The following is a 13,672-nucleotide window of genomic DNA, read 5'->3' as shown; positions in this document are numbered from 1 at the left end:
GCCTTGATTAGTGTGCCGGAAGGGCATAATTGGAATATATGTGATAAATTATCGAGACCACATTATTATGTGGATATATTTGTGATTCGAGACGATCCTAGTGAACGGTTTAGCGAAAAAGTCACGACGGAGATTTATACCCGGCTCGGGGCGAGCCTGGGGGTATAAATGGGAATTTAGAGAATATATTGGGGTCTATTTTGATATTGGAGAATATATTTGGTGTTTGGTTAGGTGTTGGGAAGTAAGCAGTAAATATTAGAGACACTCGAGGAATTAGCGAGAATTGGGTGGAATGACCAAAATGCCCCTAGGTGGACTAAAAGATTTAGAAATAAAAGGGAGGGAAAATGAGTCATTTGGATTATAAGGCATAAGTATTATCAGGCTTTGTACTTAGTGGAATTTGTAGAAAGGGCTGAAATTCTAAAGAAAAGAAAAAGAAAGAAAAAGAAGGAAAGAAAGAAAGGGAATTGGAAGTCTACTTTTCTCTCTCTCGGCTCAAGTTTTCTTCACCATCTCTTGAGTACTTTTGGGGAAGAAACTTAGGGAGAATTAGAGCAGAAGCTTGAGGTTAAGGTCTTTGATCTGGCTGGAAGAATTGGCAGGGATTTAGCAAGAACAAACCATCCACTTGAGGTAAGACTTTGAGGTTTTCTTTGGTTTATGGTTTTGATGTTGAACTAGGATTTCTAAGCTGAATATGGTGGGGAATTCTAGGGAAGTTGGAGCTGATCTTGGAGGAGGTGAAGGCCAAGCTTGTGAGGAGGAAAACCTAGGCTAAATTTATCCAGCAAAGGTAAGGGATTCTAGTTTGAACTTTGTGGTTTCAGTGGTTGTTTTGCTGAGTTTCTGAATTCTAGGTTCAGCTATGGTGAAATGTTGGATTAGGGGTGCATGCGTTTAAGTTTTGTATGGTTGGGATGCTTGGGATGAGTTAGGCATGTTAGTAAGATTGATTCTAAGTTTGGTGGAAGTTTGGAGAAGTTTTGGTAATGTTTGGCTCAGGGAAAGTTGAAGGAGGGAAAAACAACATTTGCTGTTCTGTGACTAGCGCTACAGCGCTAGCCTTTGTGCGTTTTAGCGCTAGGCCATTCACCCTGGGACGATTTTGGGCTCTGTTTGTAGCATTGTAGCGCTCTCCTTAGAGCGCTGTAGTGCTACCCTGTTTCCAGAAAGGGGATTTTGAGTTATTTTCATGGGTTTTTGCCCGAGGGTTTGGGGTTCGATTCCACCACCCCGTTTGGTGGAATTGGGGCTTCCCGAGGGCTCGGGATTGGTCCCGAGGTTAGGTTTTGGACTTGAGGTTTGGTGATAATTTTAATCAATGGTTATGACTAGGTGTACGCTAGGGCTCAAGAGGGATCGTGCTCGAGGATCAAAGTGAACGAAGCTAACGAATCTAAAGGCAAGAAAACTGCACCCAGTTATATGTTTGTGATGGGACTAAGTACTCCCGTTAACTGTATAATGCCATAAATTGTATTTTGCCATGGGACATGTGATATAAGGCCTAAGGGTGCCGTAAATTATATTTGCGCACAGGGCACGACTCGGCCACTGGTAGCCTAGGACAGCTTAATAATCACTGAGCTCGATTTAAGCGGGTCGGAGTCAGTGGGATAAATAGAGGGTGCGGCCTGAGGGCCTTAACCCTAGTTATCATATGTGGAATGATTATTGATATGAATTGATATACTTGGTACGATGAACACTTGATTGTCATGAATGCTTAAACTGATTAAGTACATGGTTATGCAATATGAGATATTTGACTGTCTGTTGATTGATTATGCTCTGTTATTGTGTTTTCTTGCTGGGCCTTGGCTCACGGGTGCTACGTGGTGCAGGTAAAGGCAAAGGCAAGTTGGACCAACCTTGAGACGGAGATCTGGAGGGCTGAATGTACATAGCCAGCTATTCGGCCGCCATGGCCGAGGAGTGGATTAGGACAAGGAATACCTAACAGTCTGTTTTGCCTTAGAGTGACTAATTATTGTATTTAAGTCTTGAATCTTTGTAAATGGTTCTAATCTTATTATTTTTGGGATCCCGTGTAAACAAAAAATGTTATTTATAAGAAATGCGGCTTTTGAGACCAAAATCTTTTAACCCTAGTTCCACTATAGTTTCAGTAACACGTTTTCAATTAAATGACTTGATTAGCAAGTCTAGCACTTTTATAAACACACAGTGTAACGGTCTTGGCTATCCAGGGCGTTACATAAGTTTTCTTCCTTATATCGCTGCAGCACACAAGTTTCTCATGTCCTACTTTACTAAGGCACACAAGTTTTCAACTTTCTATTATCACCGCAACACACAATTATAATATCAGAAAACTTCACTATAGATTAATATTTAAGATATTCAAACTCCTCTGACATGTGCATAATATTATTATAAAAACAAAAGTAAAAAAACATACCTGTTGCAATTAATTTTTCAAAGCTCCTATTCGATCCATAACTACAAAATTAAAAGTAAAAGATGAATAAATTTAAATTTTACAAATAATAATAAATTTTAAATAACAATAATAGAGTTCCAATCTTCCTATAAAAGTTGAATGTTTGTGTTCTTGACCACAAAACAATCATACACTATAATGATTAGTTTTATTGTATAAAAAATAAATAGATAGCAATTCCAAATAGCAAAGAACAAAACGATACCCTCTCCAATTAGGAAGTAAGAGTCCTCTAGCTAGCACAATGCAATAAGTTGCTTATTCTCGATTGCTCAGTTGTAGCAAACTGAATATATATATATATATAAATGATAAGTGGTTAATATTTTGTCATTTTGATTGAATGCATAATTATTATTTACCTGTTGAAGTGAGCCAAAGTTTTATCCAACATAATCTCCAAGATGACCTTTTGATTCTATCACCTGAAACGTGTAACTAAAAAAGATTAAATTGTTTTATTATTAATAAAATTATCCTTTATGAAATAAAATTACAAAAAATAAAAATTGTTACTATATTATCCTTTAAGAGTAATATATCGTAATAATTAGAAGAGAACTAAGTATTAATAAACTAAAGTTACTCATTAGCAGGATACGTATAATACATAATATAGTCCATTTGAACCAGTAACTAATAAAAATGTTTCAACCGAGTACTACTAAGTAATACAAAAAAAATTATTGGGGGTTTGCTCAAAATTGTAAAATGGCCATTGTTTGTATATTGTAAAATGACCACCTCTTTCTTTCAAAAGCAATTTTTTTGTCACTTTTGTGGTTCTTAAAGACACTGGTCACTTATATATTCACCATTGGAATATATATTTATCTAATTAACTTAACCCCGCCACACCACACATGTCGCACATACCTACACACTCATCTTTACTTGACACACACCTTTTTACTTGACACACACCTTTTTACTTTCGCTAATGTTGAATTAGCCTTGACATGAAGAAAAAAAAACCACACACTTTATTACCTAACTAAACAATCAGACTCTATTAGTTATATATAAGCTTCAATCTATATCTTCTAAGTCATCTCAAACAATTATTGAACATCTACACTTTACTTACTGCCTATTTCTACTATGGCACTTCCTCAATTTCAGTACATTTTCTAGTTTTTATTCTAGTTCGAATTAAGATGTTTGCATTCCATGTCTTCAAGGCCAAAGTCTATTGACATTGATTGGACTACCAAAGTGATCTCTCATGTTCGTGCTCACCAACCGTTCTTTCTCTATATGTGTTGATCCAATAATATTGTCTTTCTAAATTGGGAGGTACTTGCTGCCAAACTCTGGTTCTCTGATCTCTCTCCGGCGATGAAAATGGCTCCAACGACCGTCGAATCGTCTGGGAGTACCTGCAAGAAAGACACTCCGATGCTTAAGTTAGATTCAAATGCTTTCTCTAAATGAGGTCATGATATTTATAGGGTAAAAAATGAACACTAAGCAGTTAGTCGGTTAAGTCTACTCCATGATTGGTTGAAGAAATAACTGAATTTCCTGCCAAAACGCTTTCGGATCTTTCAAGTATGCAGAGGACAGAGGCCAGGCCCGCCTCTGATCTGCGGCCTCTGATTCTGGGTCCTCTGCCCGGGCCTAAACACTCTGTTTTACTTTACCCAAAATAGCAAAACATTTGGACCGAATATTTTGAGCCTTACAGATGCCCCACAGCCCGAGTTTTGAATGTGGTATGCTCGTCAGACCGTTCAAATCTTGGGCTGACTCTTCGTCTTCAAAAATTTTTCCCAACACCGTCGCTTCCCTTCAAACAAGGATCACTGCATGCACACAATCATAGTGAATCCTGACAAATGTCATATCGAATTTAATGAGAACACAATTACCAAGCATTACACTCAATTGTGGCATTTCCTTTTTTATTTTGCTGTTCCAAATCACTTCATTCCATTCTCAAAACAGCTACCTCTCTTCTTGATTTCTTCAGAGAAAGACAGAGAAAAAACCCTAAGTTCATTCGCCCCTTTCTCTTCTATAGACAATCAATCACTAGAATTTCTGCAACCATGGCTTCACGTTCGTCTCCCAAACCTGTAGACCACGAAGGTTACAAAGATGCACTTGACCGCATATTCAAGTCATTCAATATCCCAGACAATGTCACAGTCCGAATGCTCATGGACCACGAACTAAAAGAATGGTGGTTTAAGGATGTGGTCAAGCCTGGTGAGATCGTCATGAGTCTGAGGCACATTGAGTGGCTTCGGTTCCCATTTCCTGCTCTACTGGTTCAAATAATTTCGAACTCCGGGGCTCACATTTCACAGTTCCTTCAAATGCCATTCAATCCATAATTGGGGCTCAGATGATTGGAGCTCCCAGAAACGTTGAAATCCAATTAGATGACATTTATGCATGCTTCACCAAGTTGACTAACAAGGCAATAGAAGGCAAGCCCTGGAAGACCTTCTATCTTTCCCCCAAGAAGAACCAAACAATTTTCAATGACTTTGACAACTCCCACAGGAATTGGGACAAGTACTTCTTCGCAGTCGGAGGCGCATGGTACCTCGAATTTTTCCCCCAAGAAATCTTCCCCATCGCTAGGGTTTTCATAACAGGTGAGCCTCGGCTTTGCTTCGTTCTTATTCTTCTTATGTGTATATTTTTTGTTTTAAATGATTGACTATTCACACGATCCTTTGTGCCTTAATTTTTCCTTATGCCCCAGATTTTTCTTAGCCTCAAGTCAGCATGAACCCTGAGAGGCAGAGTCTGCTGATAGAGAAGGGACTTCTGCATGAGTCAAGAGAATGCCATTAGCATCAAGGGGGTCATGAATCCCTACTGTATGCAAATTATGACTCGCCTCTGCTTCCTGCACCAAACTAATCTAGGGGCCATGCGAGTCAGAACGCAGTGTTGGGGTTTTATGCTCTAATTAAAACCTAAATTCTTTGTAATCTCATTTTATTATCAATAAAAGAATAGAAATCATTTTTTGACTTGGTCAACCACTTTGCTCACATGTTTTATTTTCATGATTATTTGTTTAATATAAACTTCTATTAAATCACGAGCATATAGCTAATCATATTTATAGTGACGTAATCATAGTGGAATATACATATGATTATATGTTCAAAATAAGTTAGTTCTAAGATTAGTCAGTGCACAGGATTTACACTAACTTTCCAATCTACAATATGATCTACTTACACATTGTGGTGTTATGTTCTTTCAAGAATATTAGCAAAGTAGATAAGATCGGATGTATTTGTTACATCGGACAGGACCGATATTGACAGTTGATAAGATAAGTAAACATACCGTTATTATCTATTCTAGTCATATCATATAGTTGACAATAGGTCAATTTAATCTCAATTCTGAATGGTTAGTATTCTAACTGATTGTATTATTTAAGTTCTTTGACTTATTCGTTACCAGCTTACCATACGGACTAGCCCATACTTACATCTTGGGAACTCGGTAGTATAATTGAGTGGGAGTGTTAATCATAGATATTAACATTTATAGCTTCTTATGAAGAAGTGAAACGATGGTTTCCTTTTAGTTTGGTTCAAGGTGTTAAATGATAGAGATCTCATTTCAGTAATTAAATTAGTTTACTGAAATATCATTTACAAGGAACTAATTGTTTTAAGGATAAAATACAATGAGGAGTAAAACGGTATTTTGGTCCTATCTCATTTTAGACCGTCTATAGAGGATTGAGTGATAATTATGGTTGTAACAATGGATAATTTATAGCATATCTATATTTGTTATAGAGCATTCTGTAACGCCCTGCTAATTAGGGTCCATTACCAGGTGTGTTTTGAAACCAGTGCTGGACTTACTAACAAGTCATTTGGACTAAACATGTGATTAAACCACTAAGGTTTGGGTATTAAAATACTTTTGATAATTTCATAAACATTTCCATTAAGTTAATAACCAGTTCTTTACATGGGATCCCAAAAACATTAGTTTGAAAGCCTATTACAAAACTCAGATTACACAATAAGTCGTTCTAATCAGCAAAAGCTGGGTCTAACCCTAGTTCCTCTGAGTATCTCGGCCGTGGTGGTCGAGCGGACTGCATATGTACATACCACTGCTAATGCCCTCCGACTCATGGCTGGTTGAGCTTCTCTTTACCTTTAGCTGCACCACAAAGCACTTGTGAGCCAAAAGACTCAGCAAGAAAACTTAATCAACAGTTCAGTGAATAAAACAACCATCAAACAGTAATAACTGAATTTCGTGCATTCATTAAACTTAATTGGAGACCATAGAGTCACACAAGTGCATGTCGCACTTTCTTTTGAGTTGTTGGCATCCGAGCGAGTCAAGTGCATGTTGCACTCCCAGGGTGGCCCAGCCATGGTGGCCTGCACTCCACGTGCACTATGCCAATCTTAGCTTATAAACTAAGTTCCTTATGCCCTTGACTTATAAGTCAAGCCACCACGTGCCTCCAACTTATAAGTTGAAGCCTTGGGATTTTCAACCATTAAGAATCTCCCAGGGCCCATCATATTCTCAACTAATAAGTTGATCCCCATTTAACATTCTAATGATACCCTAGTTTATAAACTAAGCGTTACAGTCATAACAGACAGCCACATGTTTCATATAGCATACTTAACAGATAATCACACCATGCATTATAATACATTCACTCAACAGTCGTAGGTATAATCATAATTATGCACATTACAACATACCTAATCAAACATAAGCAACATAATTATAATCATGTTCATCACCTTAACTAAGCTCTAATCATGCATTCACATAACAGGTGCAGTTTTCTTACCTTTGGTCCGTATGCGGGTTACTAGCGACAATCCTCCAAGCACGATCCCCGATTCAAGCCCTTAGCGAAAACCTAGTCACAACCGCGATAAAGAAGTTCCCATCAATAACAGGTAAATAACAACTTCCAAACCAACTCTTAGCCTTCGGGACATCGAATTCCACTTAACGAGGAAGTAGGATCGATCCCGAGCCCAAACGGTTAAGTTTCTAACCTAAAAATCCCATTAAGGTCAATTTTCCCCTTAAGAGCCGCGACCCCTCACAATCGAGCCGCGACCCGCCTCTGATTCCAGAGGCTCAGCCTCTCTGAAAACCAACGCGCGCCGCGGCCCACCCCTACATCCAAGCCCTGCTGGCTAAAAATCTTCCTCGCAGGCCGCGGCTCACCATAGAAGAGCCGCGGCTCATCACCACGAACCCAGAATTTTCTGGGTTTTTCTTCAACCGAACCCAACTAATTCCACCCTAAACTTCCAATTCAGTTCCCATAATTATCACAACCCTTTCCAAAGACAAAACCCAACCATATATCACAATAAAACTTACCAAAACCCACAAACTCAACCCTCCAATTATCTAACATGCATCAACACCACAATTCTCAATTATTCAGCATAATTAACCAAACAATTACAGTCAAAACTCTTACCTCAGTTGGATTGAATCACTAGAACCTAGCTTCTGTTTTCCCCCAAGCCTAACACCTTGATTTCCCAAGCTTTACTCCACAATTTTCCAAAAACCTCCTCAAGCTTCTATGGCACCTAGAGAACGTGAATGAGAGAAAGGGAGCTGCTGAATTCTTTTTCATGTAATTTCTCAAACTTTCTAAGTATATCCTAGCCACCTAAGTCGTAAACCACAGTGGAAATGACTAAGTTGCCCCCTTGCCCTTATCCTATTCCTAAAGTGTTGACAAGGAAATTTTGTCATTTGTTTTAAACCCCGCTATCCACAATTTGCATCCTATAATTCCCTCTACTTCCATTATTCTCACACAATTACCAATAAATTCCCATTACCCACTAATTCCCGGTAATGTACTAAATTACTAAAATACCCCGAACCGGGTATTTAAACCCTGTTGTGACTTTTTCGCTAACTTGCTCATCGGGACCGCCTCTCGTCGAGTAACCCAAATATATCCACATAATAATGTGGTCTCAATCACACAAACTCATATTTTCATTTATACCCCAAACGAGTCAAATTACTAATATACCCTTCTTATAAGAAACGGGCCCACATACACATATTCAATATCTTTAAAATAAAAGCATGATTATATTATAATATAAGTCACATAATAATTCAATTATTACCTCCCAGCCCCCTAATCCAGGCACTAAGCCTTATTAGGAAATTTGGGATGTTACACATTCTATGGATTCTAGAGTGCAATTCCGAGTCTTTAGTGGAGTCGCGAGGAATTAATAAGTTAGTAAATTTATTTGTTAGATTTACGATAACTTGTTGGAGCTTGATTTCATAGGCCCATGGTCCCCATCGTACCTTGGATAAAATCATCTAGATAGTCTCAATTAATTGATTCAATTAATAATTTAGAATTATCAAAGTTGACCAAGTCAATTTTTGATAATTTCACAGAGTTAAGTAATTTTGAGAAAAAAAGAGAAATTATGGCAGATTTATTAATTAAGATAAATTGGTATCTAAACTAATAAATAAGTTTAAATCAAGGTTTAAATTATAAATAATTAATTTGATAAAGGATATAAAAAATTATTTAATTAATTAAATCAATAGAAAATCATACGGGCCTTGATTTTAAGACCAATAGGCTTATAATCAAATGGGAAATTTCACAGGCCTAAAGCCCATGATAATTTCGACCTTGGGCTTCAAATTGGCTATTATTTTATTGATTTTTTAATTAAATTAAATGACCTAATTCAGTCGATAAAAGGAGTGCTTAGAGAGAAGTCAAAAAACAAGTTCATAAGTTTAGAAGTCCGATTTTCTGATAGGTTTTAGATTCTCTCTAAACACAAGTCCTTTTCTAAGCCTCTTTGTTATTTTCTCTTCTTCTCTCTGTATCTATCTCATGTGTTGAGAATTGTCCACTCTAGTCTAGGTGATTCTAAGGATACTTTGGAAGACTGTGAAGAAAATTGAAGATCGGTTCAGTTTCTTGATAATACCATGCGACAGAAAGGATACAAGGATTAGAGAAACTGAAGGAAGGATTGATTCATTCTGCTGCGTATACTGTAAGTATTCTTATCGTTGTTTATCTTTGAATTCAATTTTAGAAACATGTTCTAGGTTATCTCATATTAATTTGTTTAATATTAGATCTACATGAAAATAAATAAAGATCTTGTATAAGTTTCCCAACACGCAGAAGGGCGACATGTCCCTTGCCAAAGTTACAGCTACATGTGTGAAACAGTTGGGAGCGATCTTAAAAAGGTCTCCCCCTGCCTCCTCCATTCTAACATTATCAAAGATAGAGTATGAAAGGGTGTGTTCTGAGACATTTGCAGCATGTGCCAAGCGTCAAGGGGTCCTTGAAAGCAAAAAGAGAGATGGTTCTGAGCCACCCCACACTGTAGAAACCTCCCCAGACAAATCTGCTTTGGCTCGCAGATCCTCTCGTATACACAGGCAGTCTTCTACGCCCTTTTCTGCTCTACAAATCCAACCTCTCCAACAGGTGCCTCTACCAAAGGATGCCCTAGGAAACATGAAGTCTCGGGAAGAATCTTCTTATGAGGATTCGGACGATGGGAAATGTATTTCGTCCAAGCTCAGTATTTTGAGAGGGTCTGACTCTGCCACCAGAGGCTCTTCTATAACAATTCCTAAGCTTACGCTTGGGAAATTTCCAATTGGAAAAGCTCTGACTCTGCCTAAAATGCCTCTGGCCCTCACTGCTCCTTAGGCTAATTAATCCCCTTCTTCCTCCACACCAGAATCTTCTCTAGGAGAGGGCTTAAAAAATGACTTTCCCCCAGTGGCTCTGTCCTCTGCAACATTCAAGTCACTAGAGATGACAGATCTCACACGGGCGATTGAGGACACACTAGTGGGGGCGAGATCTCCCAACGCCTTTCTTGGCTCCACAAAGGTGGTGGCTTCTGTTTCTACCACCACTGAAGGATCTGACACTGGCCCTACTATCAGGCATGGATCAGAGGGGAAACATCTTGCCTCTGCCTTCCGTAAGAACCATTTTTTAGAGGATGCTTTCGGGGGTGACTTGAAAACCACAGTTATCCATTCACATCCAATAGATGCTAGCCAAGCAATCACTTCGAAAATTGCTCCTGTTCCTCAAAGGTTAGAAGCTGCTAAGGCTGTAGGAGGCCAAAGCTCGGGTGCTGATGCTCGCCCCGCTTCTGCAGCAGTAGGGACATCCACAGGGGAGGTCATTATCGTGTCCCCAGAAATGACGAACAATTTTGACTTGTGTAACACCTTCCTAGAGCAACTGACATCCTCTGTAGTGCGGAGGCCGGTGTTTTTTCCGAGTGAACTAGGTGAAGATGTTGGTGAAGGGTTGTTTCCTCGTCCTTCCAATGCACAACTCCCTGAGATGGGATTAACTGCACTGGCGTCTGATAGCCTCTTGGTGTCATCACTAGCAGGAGGCAGGGAACCAGTTGCCCCCGTTGCTTCTGTTACTGCGTTAGCAGGGATAGAAGCAATAGGTAGAACAGAGGGTTGCCAGAATTTGTGCCCACCGCATCAACGGAGGTAATGGAGGAGATGCTGCGCATCAGTAGGCCGCATCTTCCTGCTGAAACGGTTAGGTCGCTGAGTGGTCAAGGTGATTTGCTGCAACAAGTGTATGATCATATATGGATGGTGAGTTCTAATTGCTAGAATATATGTGTGAATACCCTGTATGTGTTAAGATTTTTGTCATGTATTGTGTGTTGCATTGATTTTTGACAAATGTATTGAATTTCTGCAGAGCTATGTGTGCGCGTTTACTACTAGGAGGGAATATGCAGCGGCTGTTCAGAACAGCTCTAAGATGGCTGAACAGTAAGCCATGGTTGAGGAGGAACGTGCGGGGAGAAGGGTAGCTGAAGCTAACTGCGACGTGCTGGCAGAGGCTGTAAAAAAGCTAGAAGCACAACTGGCAGAGGTGAAGGAGAAAGTGACATCCACTGAGGCAAAGTTGGCTGGGTCTGTCGAACTAGAGATGGAGCGTGACAAGCTGAAGGAAGAGCGTGACAAACTGAGATGGAGAAGACTCAGTTCTGTGTGCAACATGAGAAGCGGATGGAGATGCTGAATAACATGATCAATGATTTGCAAGAAGATGTGGTGTCTTTGCAAACAGATAAGGAGTTGTTGGAGAAGGAGAGGAAGGAGTTGCAACAGAAGGTGGAGGGGTCAGAGATGAATGTTGCAAATGTACGTAAGCAGAATCTAGAGGCAGAGCTGCAGCTAAACGCTAAGTTGAAGGAGAAAGAGGAGGCCATAGGCAAAAGCGAGCGACAGTTGAAAGAAATGGCTGAGATATGTAATGTAGAGACTATTATGGAGATGGTATTGTTGATATTCATGCATTATGTATTAAGTGCTTGACCTGTTTGTTTTGCAGAAGGTGGAAGAGGCAGTAGTGGAAGCCACGAGATAGCGCATCAGAGATCACGAGATTACCGAACATAAGTTCGTAAGAATTGTCGAAGTGGATACTGCAAAATATCTGGATCTTTCATTGCACAATAAGAAGCAGACCCCAAAGGAGAAATGGGCTAAGTTGGAAATGTACTGTAATAGTATAGACGTGATGGTCGAAGAATATGACGTCGATCAGTACCTCAGTGAGCTTGGGGATTTGCAAATCAACTACCCAGTGTAGCATTTGGATAAATTGAGGCAAAGGGGTGATGCCCTGGGTTTGATCTATACTGCAAGTGGGGAACCTGTCGAAGAAGGCGATATTGCAGGGCAGGTGGCTTCTGTCTCAGGTACTGTTGCCGTTGCAGAGGCTGTTGGAGAGATTTTTGCACAGAAGGTAGTAGAAAAAGAAGCAGATAGAGCATCGACACCAGTGACAGAAGCAATGTCGAGGAGTGAAAGAGGTGTCGTAGAATGGTTGACATAGCTTTTTATGTATTGACATATGTTTCTATTCACTTATTTTTGTTTTTTCTTACAGTGTTAGTTGTAATGATGTGCATAGTATAGAGACAATGTACACTGTACATGTAGCATTGTATTGTATATAAAAATTCATTGTTTTTGTGTTATCTGTTGTTGAATATGTCTGTGTGATATGATGAAAATGATAATATTGCAGCTTGTGAAGTTCGATTGATGTGTGTTGATGAGAGGCTTCACAGACCCTTTAGGCCTCTGTGTGAGAGATATAGAAGAAACCCGTACAGATGGTGGGAGAGAATGCCCAGTTAAGTGTGGAGTTAGTCATGGGTGCATAAATTTAAGGCGGTTGAATGGTTTCCTTGATAATTCCATTTCAGGTGAACACCGTGACTGGGTGAACATGCCGTTTCTGAGGCGAATCTTTGATAAGCGACAGTGGTTGTGCTCAACGTGGGTGTTAAATGTACTAGTGAGAAGCGGAATCCCATACTACATATCATGTGAGTGATATGGGTTAGGTCATCCGAAGCTAGAGAGTGCGATGGCGGAGTGTATGTGTCGTATTGAGTGGGATTAGTCAGTAGCAAAAGTTGTATGCAACAACTAATATGTGTGTCTCAAACAAAAATGATGATGAGTTATGTAAATAACTATTAAGTGATATTTAACTGAACATATTTTATAAATAAAATTGATCTTTTGATAAGTTATTGATTTACAAAACTTGTGTTCATTATGCGTGCGATCGCTAAGAGAGTTGAGTGTGTTGCTCTTGCATTCATGGAGAGAGTTGATTGCGTTGTTCTCTCCTTAGAACTAAGTTGTCCCCTTGGGTGCGTGAAAGAGCAAGTTAGATGCTCTACCATTTGGGAGAGGAGGCGACATGTGTAATGCCCCAAATTTCCTAATAAGGTTTAGGACCTTGATTAGGAGGCCGGGAGGGCCATAATTGATTTATTATGCTATTTAATGATAATATGCATGTTTAGGTGTATTAAATATGCATGTGAACCCATTTGTGATTAATTGGGTGATTTTCATATTTTGGCAATTTCGGGCATTTTTGGCATATATGTGAAATGGGCGTGGTGCTTTGTTATTATTTGGTTATGCCAGTGTTACCCAGCACAAGACAATCCTAGGAGGTAAGCTAGTGGGAAAGTCACAACGGGATTTAAGCTTGACTTGGAGTAAGTCAAGGGGTATTTAGAGCATTATCGGGTTATCGGGTAATGGGAATTAATATTTGGTGATAAATTGGGAGTTAGTAAGACCAGGGGGAAATTCTGGAAGTTTTGACTATAA

Source organism: Humulus lupulus, chromosome 6 (genome assembly GCF_963169125.1).
Source record: "Humulus lupulus chromosome 6, drHumLupu1.1, whole genome shotgun sequence".
Lineage (NCBI taxonomy): Eukaryota > Viridiplantae > Streptophyta > Magnoliopsida > Rosales > Cannabaceae > Humulus > Humulus lupulus.
This window is presented reverse-complemented; position numbering follows the sequence as displayed.